The following is an 18,058-nucleotide window of genomic DNA, read 5'->3' as shown; positions in this document are numbered from 1 at the left end:
CAAACCTTAGAGTGTAACTAGAATTCCATTCGTAGTTGTCCAACAATGACCATCCAAAGTAACCCTTAACATTAACACCATCCCTACAACCAAAAATTTTGATACCCTAATTAGTATTTTTTTCTTTCTCATTTGCATAATTAAATCATTGTAAAGTACATGCAAATATATTACCTATTGTCATGTTGAAATCATCCAATATGTAGTAATTGCCAAAAAGCCTAAACACTAGAAAAAATCTCTATATGTCTAAGGAATTAAACTCACTTGATGGCTAATTGAAGGAACAAAAGATGTTGGTAGTGGTGATCTATCCTCATGGGGTCCTTTAGTGCCTCCTTAATTTGTAAGGCACTATTGTTGACTTTACTACACATTCCTCTTGGATAGACACTAAACCAAGTTGAACCAACTTGCAAATTCATTTCTCAACGTTTAGTTTATGAAAATGAAGTTATTAATGATTCTCAATCTAGAAAGATAAGTATGAAATGCTATAAAACAACAATTTATTGATTACATACCACTGGACTGATGGGAACTCCATTGTGTTGTTCTATCAAACCAAAGGGAAAAAATAAAAATTAATTACATATATAGGTCAACAATAATCAAGATGATTTATTGAAATTATTATACAAATCAAACTTTGAGGATTTTATATGGACTTACTAGTAAGATTAACAAGAGAATCTGTAGCGTAGCTCACATTAACAGTATTAGCTACATGAATATCAACTGCATAATTTGTTGTGTAATAATTCAATCAGAAGAAAATCAAAAGATCCTTTAACTAGCATAGATTGCTCAAAGGTGAAATTAGGTAGTCGATTTCCAGCAAGTATGTGCATGCTATGTGGATGGTCGCCATAGGTTAATGGGTCCATAAACCTATGAATAGACATGAAATGATATTAGTATGTGTTGCAATTTATAACTAGAAGACTGGTTTTTGTGATGCATTTATATACTAACCATCCAAACATGAAATTGAAGGCTATTTTGGTTGCTCTTCAAATTGATGAATGGTAGTTTTTCATTCATACTTTCATTCGTTCATGTACAGAGTATATATAGAGGGTAATCACCATTCTAAGAATGGGAAAGGATGATATAAGGAAAGAATAATATAAGGAAATAACAACTAATATCCTAATATCTCAACTTTCCTAATATCTCAATATTCTTAATATCTCAATATTCCTAATATCTAAACATTCCTAATATCCCAACACTGAATGACATAAGGAAAACATTCCAAATATCTCAACACTCCCCCTCAAGTTGGTGCATAGATGTCACACATGCCCAACTTGTCTAAAAATTTTGAGAATACTTGACTTGAGACAACTTTGGTGAGGGTATCGGCCAATTGATCTTCTGATCGAATCTTAGGCAATTCCACAATCTTATCATCCAACTTTTCCTTAATGAAGAATCTATCCACCTCGACATGCTTTGTATGATCATGTTGTACTGGATTATGAGCAATGTCACATGCGGCTTTATTGTCACAAAACAATCGGATTGGTTGCCTAGATAGGTAACCTAAATCCTATAAAAGGAGTCTTAACCATAATGCCTCACAAAGTCCTAGAGCCATACCTCTAAATTTCGCTTCTGCACTTGAACGAGCGACGACATTCTGCTTCTTACTTTTCCATGTCACAAGATTACCACCTACAAAGGTAAAGTAACTAGATGTAAACTACCTATCATCCACTGCACCGGCCTAATCAGTATCAGTATATACTTCTATACTCTGATGATCAACATTTTTAGCGAACAAAATTCCCTTCCCAGGAGCATTCTTCAAATACCTCAAAATATGCATGACTACATTTATATGTTGCTCTCCAGGATTATGCATGTATTGACTCACTACACTTAATGCATAAGCAAGATCTGGTCTTGTATGAGCTAAGTACATTAATCTCCCACAAGTCTCTGGTATCTTCCCTTATCGGTTGATACTTGATTAGACTCAACACACAATTTCAGACCTTCTTCTATTGGTGTATTAACAGGTTGACATCCCGACATTCCAGTCTCCTGTAAAAGATCTAAGGCATACTTTCTTTGAGACAAAAAAATTCCTTCACTTGATCAAGAAACTTCAATCCCAAGAAAGTATTTCAGAGGACCTAGATCTTTCATTTCGAATTCTCTAGATAGATAATTTTGCAGAGTTTTTCTTTCTTCAAGATCATTTCCTGTAACTACCATGTCATCCACATATACGATGAGTGTCGTAATCTTACCATGTTGCTTTTTCAGGAACAAAGTGTGATCTGAATTACTTTGACGATAGTCAAAAGCTCTCATTGACTTTGTGAACCTTCCAAACCATGCTCTCGAGGATTGCTTCAACCCATACAATGACTTCTTCAATTTGCACACCTTCTGACATTGCTTTTCTGACACCATACATCCTAGTGGAAGATCCATATATACTTCTTCTGATAACTTGCCATGCAGAAAGACATTTTTCACATCGAACTGTTGTAATGGCCAATCTAGGTTTGCAGCTAAAGATAGTAATATTCGAACTGTGTTGATCTTAGCTACAGGTGCAAATGTCTTTGTGTAGTCAATTCCATAAGTTTGAGTGTACCCTTTTGCTACCAATCTTGCTTTAAATCATTCAATACTACCATCTGCCTTGTACTTCACAGTATAGATCCAACGACACCCAACTGGCTTCTTTCTTGGTGGACATTCTACGAGTTCCCATGTTTCATTCTTTGCAATGATTTCATCTCTTCATTCATGGCTGCTTTCCACCTTAGATCAGTTAAGGCTTCCTGCACACTGTTAGGAATAGCTACAGTAGATAATTGATTTACAAATGACTTATTTGATTCAGACAAACAATGGTTAGACACATAGTTGCTCATGTGATATTTGACTTTGGTAGACAATTCAGGTTCATATGTGGGTTTAGGAATACCTCTATTATGACGGTGTGGTAACTGTTTCATGAATGGATCGGGTTCCAAATTAAGAACACCCTCAATAGACGACGATTGGTTTGGTATTTCAGTGAAGACATCTTCAGACCCAAATTGTTGACCATTCATATCCAACTCACCTGTTTCCTGGTTCACTAGTTCAGATTGTTCCTCCACCTCAGAGATATGATAATCACAATCGAGAGTCTGAATTTCCTTATGGTACTCCCCCTGAAGTTCAGACTCGGATGAAAAATACATCGAATCTTCATGAAACACCACATCCATTGTAATAAACATTCATCGAGTTGAAGGATGGTAACATCGATATCCTTTTTTGTGCAATGCATATCCAACAAACACATATTGCAATGCATGGGAATTTAACTTGGTGCGTTGGTGTTTATGTAGATGCACAAATGCCACGCAACCAAAAACACGAGGAGGTAGATTTGGGACAGTTGGGGCAACTATGGCATTAGTAAGAGCTTGGAAATGTGTTTGAAAGTTAATTGAGCTAGAAGGTACCCGATTGATCAAGTATGTGGCAGATGTGATTGCTTCTCCCCAATAAGATATCGGTATTTTTGCTGCTATCAAGGAAGCACGAACAACCTCTAACAAGTGTCGATTTTTCCGTTCAGCGACTCCATTTTGCTGGGGTGTATTGGAACAAGTAGTTTGATGAATGATGCCATGTCCTTCCAAATACTTTTGAAGATCAGAACTTTGATATTCTCCACCACTATCACTACGCAGAACCCGAACCTTTGCATTGTATTGAGTTTCAATCATTTTATGAAAATTTTGAAACAACAAGTTCACTTCATCTTTGGTCTTCATCAAGCATAACCATGTCATTCTGGTACAATCATCAATAAAAGTAACAAACCAACGCGAACCACTCAAAGTTGGGACTTTGGATGGGCCCCAAACATCAGAATGTATAACCATAAAAGGAGACGGACTTTTATTCAAAATTAATGGAAACGAAGCACAATGGCTTTTAGCCAATTCACAAATATCACAATGGAAACCAGAAATATCACTCTTTGCAAACAAACTAGGAAACAATTTTTTTAAATAACCAAAGGAAGCATGTCCCAGACGTCGATGTCACAACCAAATTTCAGACTTTTTCTTCTCCCCCTCAGATCCATCTACCATTAAGGCTTGTTGCAACTTATTTGAATCCTTTGACTACAAGTCCAAATAATAGAGTTTTCCCCGCTTAATACCACAACCAATCGTCTGTCTTGTTTGGATGTCCTTAAAAACACAAAATTCAGGCAAAAAAATGACAATACAAGATAAAGCTGCAGTGATTTGAGAAACTGACAAAAGATTGTAATTTAAGGATGGAACAACTAAAATAGAATCCAAATTCAAAGTATCAGTAAGAGTTAAGGATCCTTCCCCAATGACTGGGGTTGTGTTACCATTGGCTGTGGAAACAATTTTTTGTGAGGAAGGTCTAAGGGGTAAGACCTGTCTAGAATCAAAAGTCATATGATCTGTAGCACCATAATCAATTATCCATGCACTATTAATAACAGGTGTAGAAGTATTTAAAAACTTACCACCATAATCTGTAGCGGCTACCAATGCAGAGACTTTCTCATCAACATTAGCCTCTATTTTTATTTCGGCAACAATTGTAGTCGAGGTTTTCTTGGAATCCTTCTTCCGTTGGTCACGATTGTGATCCCACCAGTCTGGATATCCCATAATTTCAAAGCAACGACTCTTGGTATGACCAGTCTTATTGCAGTGAGTGCATTTGAAGGTTGACTTATCAATATTAGGGTCTGGCTTAGGATGGTTGGTCTTGGATTGGTCCTGCCAATTTCGGGTTGATTGTTGTCGGACTACCATAGCTGAGGTGTCAGGGTTGTCAGATTCTGCTTTCATACTAGCATGACGTACTACCTCTCATCGAATTAGTGCATAGCATTATTCCAAATCGGGAAGAGGATCTTTGCGTAGAATCTCTCCTCGAACTTGCTCAAAGTCACCACCCAATCCAGCAAGAAAGATGTGCACCTATTGTCGTTTAATGGATTTCCGGTATGCTGCAATGTCCTCAGGGTCTTTCATGACTACCTTATCCCGATGATCCAATTCGCAAAAAAATTCAGTTAACTCTTCATAATATTCAGAAAGAGACCTACCGTTTTGTTTGGTAGTGAAGGCTTTTTTATTAAAAGTGAAAACTTGTAATTCATCACTTCCATCATAGAAGGCCTTTGATAATGCACTCCAAATTTCTTGAGCGGTGGGTAAGCGTAAGTAACGCTTCATAATTTTTGGACTCATGGACATTAACAACCATCTCTTCACCTTTTGATTCTCAGCATACCATTTTTCATATCCATCTTCTGACTCTTTTGGTAGATTTGTCTTACCTCGAATGTAAGAAAGTTTTTCCCGTTTGGCAATATGCATCTCCACGAGTTGTGACCAAACGTCATAGTTTGATTCAGTCAAAATAATTCCTGGATTGAAAGTACCTTCAGATTGAAAAACAATAGTATTTTTTTCACTCATTTTTTTTTCTCTCGCAAAGGAGGGACAATGGTTGGCCTTACCGAGAAAATATCCAGGATTTCAGTTCCATGGCTCTGATACCATCTTCAAATTGATGAATGGTAGTTTTTCATTCATACTTTCATTCGTTCATGTACAGAGTATATATAGAGGGTAATCACCATTCTAAGAATGAGAAAGGATGATATAAGGAAAGAATAATATAAGGAAATAACAACTAATATCCTAATATCTCAACTTTCCTAATATCTCAATATTCTTAATATCTCAATATTCCTAATATCAAAACATTCCTAATATCCCAACACTGAATGACATAAGGAAAGAGTGATATAAAAAAAGCATTCCTAATATCTCAACACCTTCTTATCAGCTGTCTGGTTGGAGTAGGGCACCATCCAATGGCATATCAATGTTACCTCAATCTTCCCTTGTTCAGATGACTATACAGTTTGTCAACACAACCTTTCTAATTAAGTATTATAATATTAATAATAATCTTCCATTATTAAAGACTTGTATAAATTTTTTCAAAACCTAATAAATAATCATAACACATAATTGATTCCATGCACTCCTATTTTACATTTTGTTACTTGTTATGTATTAGACTACATGTTAGCAAATTAACGTTATATATATTCATTATTCGCTTGTAGTCCTCTAACCACTTAAGCATTTTGGTTGGTCGATAAGTTATTATTTTCAAACCCTTGTTCATAATTCATTCCCTCCTAATAAAGACTGACAAACCAATGGATCATGCTTGAGACTCTTGCTATTTATTCAGTTACCCGGTATTTAGCCTTATATACTTTCACTGCAGTTGCATGAGACAGAAGCATATGGCGGGCTACAATATAAGGCTCAGTGGTAGAGTTTCCAGCTTCACAGGCTTCATTAACCCACTTAGAACACCGCCTCGGTGCTAGGCCTCCTTGGTCATAAGCACCCAAGCTAAAGGTCCATGGTTTTTTGAGGGTGATCCAATGCTTTACCCGGTCACCAAAATCTTTAAAGCAAAGCTCTGAAAAGTCTCGCAAATCATCTTTGTCGATCATACAGTAACATGTCATGTATTATATACAAGGAATACTAAAATTTTTATAAGCAAATTAAGAAGACTTGTCCTAGAAATGTTTATATTTTTCATAAATTTCATTGAGTATAGAATGGTAAAGAAGGTAGAATTTGATTTACTTACACAATGTGTGGGGTTAAAAATCCACCATAGTAATATTCTAGTGCTTGTGAAAGATCCCAATGAAATATTGTCACATAGGGTTGAAGACCTACGATAAGTGGAATAAATTTAGAACAAGCTCTATAGTGTTTTTCTCCATATTAATTTGTAGCCAATTAACCTTACCAGTCTATGCTTTGATGTTGTTTCTTCAAATTGATAAATGGTAGTTTTTTTCATTCATACTTTCATTCGTTCATGTACAGGGTATATATAGAGGGTAATCACCATTCTAGGAATGGGAAAGAATGATACAAGAAAAGAATGATATAAGGAAATAACAACTAATATCCTAATATCTCAACTTTCCTAATATCTCAATATTCCTAATATCTCAATATTCATAATATCTCAACTTTCCTAATATCTAAACATTCCTAATATCTCAACACTAAATGATATAAGGAAAGAATGATATAAGGAAAGCATTCCTAATATCTCAACACTCCCCCTCAAGTTGGTGCATAGATGTCACACATGCCCAACTTGTCTAAAAATTTTGAGAACACTTGACTTGAGACAACTTTAGTAAGGATATCGGCCAATTGATCTTCTGATCGAATCTTAGGCAATTCCACAATCTTATCATCCAACTTTTCCTTAATGAAGAATCCATCCACCTCAACATGTTTTGTACGATCATGTTGTACTGGATTATGAGCAATATCACATGCGGCTTTATTGTCACAAAACAATCGGATTGGTTGCCTAGATAGGTAACCTAAATCCTGTAAGAGGAGTCTTAGCCATAATGCCTCACAAAGTCCTAGAGCCATACCTCTAAATTCCGCTTCTGCACTTGAACGAGCGACGACATTCTGCTTCTTACTTTTCCATGTCACAAGATTACCACCTACAAAGGTAAAGTAACCAGATGTAGATCGCCTATCATCCACTGCACCGGCCCAATCAACATCAGTATATACTTCTATACTCTGATGATCAACATTTTTAGCGAACAAAATTCCCTTCCCAGGGCATTCTTCAAATACCTCAAAATACGCATGACTGCATTCATATGTTGCTCTCCAGGATTATGCATGTATTGACTCACTACACTCAATGCATAAGCAAAATCTGGTCTTGTATGAGCTAAGTACATTAATCTTCCCACAAGTCTCTGGTATATTCCTTTATCGGTTGATACTTGATTAGGCTCAACACACAATTTCAGACTTTCTTCTATTGGTGTATTAACAGGTTGACATCCCGACATTCCAGTCTCCTGTAAAAGATCTAAGGCATACTTTCTTTGAGACAGAAAAATTCCTTCACTTGATCGAGAAACTTCAATCCCAAGAAAGTATTTCAGAAGACCTAGATCTTTCATTTCAAATTCTCTAGATAGATAATTTTGCAGAGCTTTTCTTTCTTCAGGATCATTTCCTGTAACTACCATGTCATCCACATATACGATGAGTGTCGTAATCTTACCATGTTGCTTTTTTAGGAACAAAGTGTGATCTGAATTACTTTGACGATAGCCAAAACCTCTCATTGACTTTGTGAACCTTCCAAACCATGCTCTCGAGGATTGCTTCAACCCATACAATGACTTCTTCAATTTGCACACCTTCTGACATTGCTTTTCTAACACCTTGCATCCTGGTGGAAGATCCATATATACTTCTTCAGATAACTCGCCATGCAGAAAGGCATTTTTCACATTGAATTGTTGTAATGGCCAATCTAGGTTTGCAGCTAAAGACAATAATACTCGAACTGTGTTGATCTTAGCTACAGGTGCAAATGTCTCTGTGTAGTCAATTCCATAAGTTTGAGTGTACCCTTTTGCTACCAGTCTTGCTTTAAATCGTTCAATACTACCATTTGCCTTGTACTTCACAGTATAGATCCAACGACACCCAACTGGCTTCTTTCCCGGTGGACATTCTACGAGTTCCCATGTTTCATTCTTCTGCAATGATTTCATCTCTTCATTCATGGCTGCTTTCCACCTTGGATCAGCTAAGGCTTCCTGCACACTGTTAGGAATAGCTACAGTAGATAATTGATTTACAAATGACTTATTTGATTTAGACAAACGATGGTTAGACACATAGTTGCTCATAGGATATTTGACTTTGGTAGACAATTCAGGTTCATATGTGGGTTTAGGAATACCTCTATTATGACGGTGTGGTAATCGTTTCATGAATGGATTAGGTTCCAAATTAAGAACACCCTCAACAGACAACAATTGGTTTGGTATTTCAATGAAGACATCTTCGGGCCCAAATTGTTGACCACTCATATCCAACTCACCCGCTTCCTGGTTCACTAGTTCAGATTGTCTAGATTCATTTTCCTCAGAGATATGATAATCATAATCGAAAGTCTGAATTTCCTTATGGTACTCCCCTTGAAGTTCAGACTCAGAGGAAAAATACATCGAATCTTCATGAAACACCACATCCATTGTAATATACATTTGTCGAGTTGGAGGATGGTAACATCGATATCCCTTTTTGTGCAATGCATATCCAACAAACATACATTGCAATGCATGGGAAGTTAACTTAGTGCGTTGGTGCTTGTGTAGATGCACAAATGCCACGCAACCAAAAACACGAGGAGGTAGATTTGGGACGGTTGGGGCAACTACGGCATTAGTAAGAGCTTGGAGAGGTGTTTGAAAGTTAATTGAGCTAGAAGGTACCCGATTGATCAAGTATGCGGCAGATGTGATTGCTTCTCCCCAATAAGATATCGGTGTTTTTGCTACTATCAAGGAAGCACGAACAACCTCTAACAAGTGTCGATTTTTTCGTTCAGCAACTCCATTTTGCTGGGGTGTATTGGAACAAGTAGTATGATGAATGATGTCATGTCCTTCCAAATACTTTTGAAGATCAGAACTTTGATATTCTCGACCATTATCACTACGCAGAACCCGAACCTTTGCATTGTACTGAGTTTCAATCATTTTATGAAATTTTTGAAACAACAAGTTCACTTCATCTTTGGTCTTCATCAAGCATAACCATGTCATTCTGGTACAATCATCAATAAAAGTAACAAACCAATGTGAGCCACTCAAAGGTGGGACTTTGGATGGGCCCCAAACATCAAAATGTATAACCATAAAAGGAAACGAACTTTTATTCAAAATTAACGGAAACGAAGCACGATGGCTTTTAGCCAATTCACAAATATCACAATGGAAACCAGAAATATCACTCTTTGCAAACAAACTAGGAAACAATTTTTTTAAATAACCAAAGGAAGCATGTCCCAAACGTCGATGCCACAACCAAATTTCAGACTTTTTCTTCTCCCCCCCCCCCCCCAGATCCATCTACCATTAAGGCTTGTTGCAACTTATTTGAATCCTTTGACTGCAAGTCCAAGTAATAGAGTTTTCCCCGCTTAATACCACAACCAATCATCTGTCTTGTTTGGATGTCCTTAATCACACAAAATTCAGGCCAAAAAATGACAATACAAGATAAGGCTGCAGTGATTTGAGAAACTGACAAAATATTGTAATCTAAAGATGGAACAACTAAAACAGAATCCAAATTCAAAGCATTAGTAAGAGTTAAGGATCCTTCCCTAATGACTGGGGTTGTGTTACCATTGGCTGTGGAAACAATTTATTGTGAAGAAGGTCTAAGAGGTGAAACCTGTCTAGAATCAAAAGTCATATGATCTGTAGCACCAGAATCAATTATCCATGCACTATTAATAACAGGTGTAAAAGTATTTAAAAACTTACCACCATGATCAGTAGCAGCTACCAATGCAGAGGCTTTCTCAGCAACATTAGCCTCTATTTTTATTTCGGCAACAGTTGCAGTCGAGGTTTTCTTAGAATTCTTCTTTCGTTGATCACGATTATTATCATTAATAACAAAGTGTTGATAGCCTAAACATGATTTAAAGGTCCATGGTTCAAACCCTCGGTTCCTTATTGTTTTCCTGGTCATACCAAGAGTCGTTGCTTTGAAATTGTGGGATATCCAGACTGGTGGGACCAGTCTCATTGCAGTGAGTGCATTTGAAGGTTGACTTATCAATATTAGGGCTTGTCTTAGAATGGTTGATCACTGTCGGACTACCATAGCGACAAAATATCCAGGATTTCAGTTCCATGGCTCTGATACCATCTTCAAATTGATAAATGGTAGTTTTTTTCATTCATACTTTTATTCATTCATGTATAGAGTATATATAGAGGGTAATCACCATTCTAGGAATGGGAAAGAATGATACAAGGAAAGAATGATATAAGGAAATAACAACTAATATCCTAATATCTCAACTTTCCTAATATCTCAATATTCCTAATATCTCAATATTCCTAATATCTCAACTTTCCTAATATCTAAACATTCCTAATATCTCAACACTAAATGATATAAGGAAAGCATTCCTAATATCTCAACAGTTTTTTAGTTGAATTCATGAGTATCTAGCTCAACCTCCATAGCCTAAGTTGAATTTTGGAAAAAAAAAAAAAAAAAAGCCAAACCAAGTTCAGTATAAGCCTACTTAGAGCTGGGTGTAATCTTGGACACTACTCTAGCCTAGAGTGATGTCTAGGCTAATCCCATCTAAGCTTAATTCAACACAACTCATTTACATTCCTAGATTTAGGTACACTCTATGGCCAAGGTAAAACTTAGACCTATTGTGTCGATGGGTAGTCAACCTTAGATCAACCCAAACTTGATGTTTATTCTTCTAAAACCCTACCTTACCTGTTGTTCAATATGAATTACACAACTTAAATATAATTTAGACCTATTTTTCTAAAACTTCGACTAAAATCAAGTTAGACTTAAATTAGTAAATATATATATATGTCAATTTATCAGGTGGGAGGGTTGAGCTTGTACAAGCTATAGCCTTAAATTGACCAACTAATCATCAAATTATAAAAGGATGGAAGGATAATGACATTTTGATAGTAGTTCATTGATGAGATTGTTGTAAAAGTTGATGCCTTTCTTGTTCACTCCCCGCTTTGCTTCCCACTTGAGTACAAAATTTATGTATCTTTCAAGGAATGTGAGGTCAATTTATAACATTGTGGGATAATATTATTATATAAAATTAATATTAAACTTTTTATAGTATCCCAACATAAAATTTTTAAGTTAAACCACAATACAAAAAAAAAAAAAGTTTTTGACTTTATTAAAATTAATTTCGATCTTATAACATTGGTTGGAAGAGTAACTATGACAATCTTTCCATAAAATTATGTATTATCTTTTTTCCTTTGGAATCATATGATTTGTCTTGAATTTCTAACACCTTATGAATAATTTCTTTTAATATGCTTTCTAACTAAATGTTCAAATTTTCAGGGATTTTCCTTTTCGGAAGCAACATTGATATACAATTCTTAATGCTTTGAATAGATAAGACAACAAATGGACCGAATTAACTTTAATATATAATTGAAATATTTCTTTATCCAATAAAAAAATATAAGCTAGCATACTTCTTTTATTGAACTATACTTTAGGTTAATGAATTTCATTACTTGAGCCTAAAAATAACATATTATAGATTTTTTTAAAAAAGTAACCATTTGCATCAAGATAAGATAAAAAGATGTCAAAATCAATTACTTCAATTTTTAATTACTTTAGATAAAAAATTTAACATAAGAGTTAAGTCACATATCTAATTAAGATGATGTATTACTTTTGGATTTCATTGATTAACAAGGAAGTTAGTGAAAAGAAAAATATCACTTTTAGATATGATAAAATAAATTGGGGCTTATATAATTAAGAAGCCAAACACTACATTGAGATCAACAAAAGGAAAAAAGTGCACAATTTTTTTTTAAGATGTCACTATTTTTATTGTCATGGATGTGATTATTCATGCATAGAGAAGTTTTTGGCACTAAAAACAAATGACTTAAGTAATATGCTTAGATATATTTTAAAATTGTGAGAGGCACTGATATCAAAACCAACCTTTAACAATATAGGATTGGGCCATCCATGAATCCATGGGTTATGATGAGGACATCAAGACCTAAATGAAGGGATCAAAATGGGAATATTGTATCCGAACTCAACATGAGTACATAGTTAACAAACAATATTTATATGTGATTAGCTATTATGTTATAAGTGAAACTTTTAATACTTTTTCATTTTATTTCATATTCAATTATTAAAAGCTATAAAGGTATATAAAAACATTAAAGGATTATTTATTATTGAAAGTAAACATATTAAATGAATGAGAGGAACTTCATTTGTAGCTCCTTGAGTTAGAGTGTTGTTTATGAATGAATCTCTTATCATCATTTTTCTACCGTATTGGAAAACTATATTGCTATGTCATTTTAGAAAGTCACACAATAAATTATGACCATATAATAAAAGTAAATCCTATTTTTATACCTTTGGGTGATTTCATTTTTTGGTACATATAATTCATTTTTTTCTTATAAAAAATTAGACTAATTAGATATCTTAATCTCATTTTTTATATTAATCTTTTGTTTTGTATCTTTGTTTATGTCTTAATTTAGTCTTATATATCAATGACTCAGATTTTAATTCAATATGATATCAAATTGGTATCATAAAATTCCAAAGGGTGCCTTCATGTTTAACATAATGAAAGGTTTGAATTTGGAAAAAAGAGGGGCATCACAATAAATCATTGTATCTGCATTTTAAACTCCCAACTTAACTTCAAATCAACTTCAAAAGATGAAAAGGGGCAATGGTTTTTTCTTTTTATTTCTTTTCTTAATAGATATATATATATATATATATATATATATATTAAAATGAATTCTTTTTTTTTTCTTTTTCTTTTTGCTTGTATGTTTGTGTGGGAAGCACAACGGAATTATTTAAAAAAAAAAAACATTATAATGTTTGAATATGCTAATTCTCATAACACCTTGTTATCCTATTAACATATCTTAGCAAGAAGTTTAATAATTAATGAGTATACCGAAACAATAAACTTACCAGGTAATGCTCTAAACCAAGATATTAAGAATATAAAAGCATCAATCCCTAATTCCTTCATTAAATGCATATCTTTCTATTAAATTCAAATCCACCATTAGTAATAAAATTAACATATAAACCTTAAAGAGAGAAAAATGAGTAAAAAATTTAGAATGATGAATTCTATACCTTATAACAATGATAGAAATCATTTGCAACATCGCCATTGCTACCATCAATTAACCTACCTTCATTATTAGTTAACACAAAAAATCTCATAAAATAGTTAAGATTCGTTAGATATCAATACAAATTATTATTTATTAACTAGAATTTAAACCTAATTGTCTAATTTTTATTTCTTTCCCAAAATTAAATGTGCATGTGCTGATATATTTTTTGAAGACATCATGATTGTTTTTTTTTATTTTGTAGTAGATAACATATAAAATAAAGGGTCATTTAATTAAATAGGATAAAATAATCATCCAAAGAATAACCTCAATTTTTTTAAAACATGACATATAAATATTTTTGGATAAGAATACTCTTCATCAACCCCAACTGATATTTGATTTCTTTTCCTTTTAAAAGTATAGAGGCAATTAAAGGTATACTTAAAAATTTTAAAAAGTTGAGGTTTTTTTTTTCCCTAAATATTAAGATTATCTTATCCATTTAACACATATGATTTTAAAATAAAGCAATTAAAATAATTATTTTAGAAAGGCTATTAATTTTTAGGAAAAAAAAATTCCATCAACAAATATATGGAGATATGAGATATTAAAACCATGGGTGATTTCATGAAAATGAATATAGAAATTCATTTTTCTTGAGGAAAAAAAGAAGAAGAATGGATAGATCATAAGTCAAACATTCCAAGAAAAATTAAAAAGGTTTGTAAAAGCAAGAAAAGTACATGTGAAATGACAATAAAACTTGCATTTCTAGTGCCATCACAAAAAGAATACTCTAAATTCTTGCATTTTTTTTATTCCAAACGCAAGTTGAAAATCTTTTTAATATTTGCTTCATTATTTTTATTTTTTTTAAATATCCTGAAACCCAAACTCTAAATTTCAAACTCAATTATACCAACCGAAATTTTCTATGATAAAAATTAACCCAAAATGAGACCTGGATATTTATGGCTGAAAGTATCAGATATACTAGGACCTTTTCCATCTTCTTTGACAGCACATTCGTACTGAAAAATCCATGAACAAAACACATTCATTTCTATTGAAAATATACTCATACGAAAATTCATGCAAAATAGGACTAGATTACAGTTGATTTGTGTATGAAAATATGTTCCTACTTGATAAGAAGATGAGGCTGTTCCAAAAACAAAATCAGCCGGAAAATTACTCCGATTGAAGGAAGTCGCAACCACTGGCTCAGTCCAAGCCAATACACTAACGAGGATTAGTAGAGTCAGAAACAATGAGCCTTGAATTGCCATGAAGAGCTGTGGCTTCAAGGTTCAGCACTTCACTCCCTTTGTATATAGACCAAAATTTAGGACATTAATCAACACTAAGCATTATTTTTTACCATGAAATAAGATTTTATTTTTTATTTTTTATTTTCTATATATGTGGTGACCCCAATGTAATAAAACTAGAAGTGGATGAACATATACATTTCACACATCAGCCTTTAAAATCATTATACCTATAAAAGGAGTATAATATTAAAATATTAATATGAATAAAATATTATTTTATATATATATATATATATTTGAAAATTAATAAATATTATCTTAAAGTATGGTATAATTATTTTGTTTATTTATTAAATTATGGATTATTATAGATGAATATATCTTTGATATTAGATTAAATTATTTAATTAATTATAAGAAAAGTTAATAAAATATCATAATATAATAATCCTTTTTAATAATATATCTCATACCATGAGATGTATTATGTAGAATTTTTGTATTTATATTTTATTTAATCGTTTTTTGCAATAGTGAAAAATCAAGATTCAACAAGGCTATATAAATTTCATTTTTTTAAAATATTTTTTATTTTTATCAAATGTATTTTCAAGAAAAAGGAAAACAAAAAAAAAAAGAAAAAAAAAAGAAATCTAAAAGCGTTTTCTTAGAAGAAAAAAAGTGAAAATCATTTAATTTCTAACTGTTTTAAAGAAATTATTTCCAATTTTCTCAATATCATGGAATTGTTTGTCATGGAAAAAATCAAAGTTGGCAAATGACATGGCACACATTGGAGGACAGAAAAGCGACTTACTGGCAGGTGAGGAGGTGGCATTGATGAAGTAATTAACCAGGAAGGAAATCAAAGGAAAGATAATTGGAATGGGAATATATCCAAGGAGGATCCAAAAAAAAATTCTAAAAAAATTTAAATGTATATTTAGGTATTGGAGACTATTTCTAAATAAATTTAAATGTATATTTTAGGTATTGGAGACTATCTCAAATTCTTCTTAGGAAAAACATGTTTTAATGGACTGATTAGAAAATATTTATAAAATGCAAACTCTTCTTTTCATATTTCAAACCATATCAAATGAACTCGAAATATTTATTATTTTTATGTATTTTCATAATAAATCTAGTATCAGAAATTACCTTGTGAAGGTAAATTTTTAACTTAAGCTACTTTTGACCTTTGAGTGCATAAAAATAGCACTATCTTTAACTATTCTATAACATAAAGAATGGACACCTTCATTCTTTGACTATTAGTACCATTTAACTATTACCTTTGAGTGCACAATGAGTAAATAAAGAACGATTTTAATGCTTATAATTCTAAAACAAATTTAGCTCACGATAGATATATATATATATATAGTAACACAAAGAATTTGCAAGTGGAAAATCAATACACTTTTAGAGAAGAGTTTTGAATATAAGAAAAGAGTTTTTTCTAATTGAATTAAGAGGACATATTAACTTTTACTATGTGTAATCCATTTCTTCACATATTTAAGATTATGGAATGTGTTATATGGGATCCATGTAAAGAAGGACTTGCCTTATGTTGAAATATGGTACTGTTAATAATAATTATTAATATCAATTTTTAGATAATTACAAAGACAATTATCAAAATAATAATAATTATCTCCAAAAACATTGAAGATAACATCAAAGAGAATTTCCTAACCTTTAGGACCTCTTTAACTTTTAAAACACACTCTCAAAATTTGAAAAAAATTATAGAGTCCACCTTGAGAATTTAAGAAACTTTACAAATCCTCAAAAACTTGAAGAATAAGTTTGAAGATCAAAAATAAAGTTTGTAGCATATTTAATCCAAGATCAAGCATTAACAATTTTAGTCAATATTACTTAGATCAAGTCAAGTCAAGATCCAAGGCCCATACCTAGTCAAGCTTCTTTTTAGTCATTAACCATAAAACAAATATATATTATTATACTTATTATTTTAAAAGGTTAATTTGTTTCGTATTCTCTATTCAAGTGAAAGTTGTGCGTACACCAATGTATCAAGAGCTATTTTACAAATTAATAAGGGTTTATTGGTTTCACAATCTTCTATTTAGGAAAAATTTGTGCGTTCACCAATATATCAAGAGGTATCTAAGTAATTATAAATTTATATTAAAATGATGCCAGGTCTTTCTAATAGATTATGTTATTTCTTTCTAATAACTGTAATATATAAATGTTTTTTATTGTATAAAATGCATATGGTATGCTGTTCTTATATACTCATTGTGGAGAAATCAATTTGATGAAATGATATGAAAGTACAAATGTAACGCCCAAGTTTTTTTTTTAAAGGGTAATTTAGGAAATTCTTAATAATGATATTAAATTAATTAATTAATTAATTTAATAAAATGGAAGAGGGGTGAAAAGGTAATTTTACGAATAATACCCTAGGTATAAATAGAAAATTCTCTTCTTCCTGTTCTTTTTTTGAATCGTATTCCTGTTCGTAGAGAGTTTCCAGAGAACGTGAAGTTGAGGTCAGATTTCAAGGTTTGAAGAACAAACCTCTATAGGTAAGTTTCTAACCCCTAGATTATTATTTTAGATTCATTAGTTAATTTCAAGCACATTAGATATATTTTTTTTGGAAAACCCCAAATCTAGATTAGGGTTAGTTTATTTTATTTTTTTAATTCGTTTTAATACCAAAATAATAAAAATTTAAGATTTTGATTTTGTTATTGGAATTTGGGAGATCTTAAGTTTTATTAGATGAAAAAAAAAAAAATTCCTTGGAAAGTTTCGATTTTAGGTTAGGGTTAATTTTATTAAAAAAAAAAAAAAAAGGAAGAACGCGTGTGCACAACACTGGAAGGAAGGAAGGAAGGAAAAAAAAAAAAAACAAAACAAAAAAAAAAAGGCGTACGCGTAC

The 18,058-nt window shown here is 32.4% G+C and overlaps 1 pseudogene; it reads right to left on the bottom strand.

Annotated features, from left to right (window-relative positions):
* Positions 1-658: 658 nt before the first annotated feature.
* Positions 659-15,147, bottom strand: LOC117927719 (annotated as a pseudogene).
* Positions 15,148-18,058: the final 2,911 nt, after the last annotated feature.

The sequence above is a fragment of the Vitis riparia genome, chromosome 13 (genome assembly GCF_004353265.1).
Source record: "Vitis riparia cultivar Riparia Gloire de Montpellier isolate 1030 chromosome 13, EGFV_Vit.rip_1.0, whole genome shotgun sequence".
NCBI classification, from domain to species: Eukaryota; Viridiplantae; Streptophyta; class Magnoliopsida; order Vitales; family Vitaceae; genus Vitis; species Vitis riparia.
This window is presented reverse-complemented; position numbering and strand designations above follow the sequence as displayed.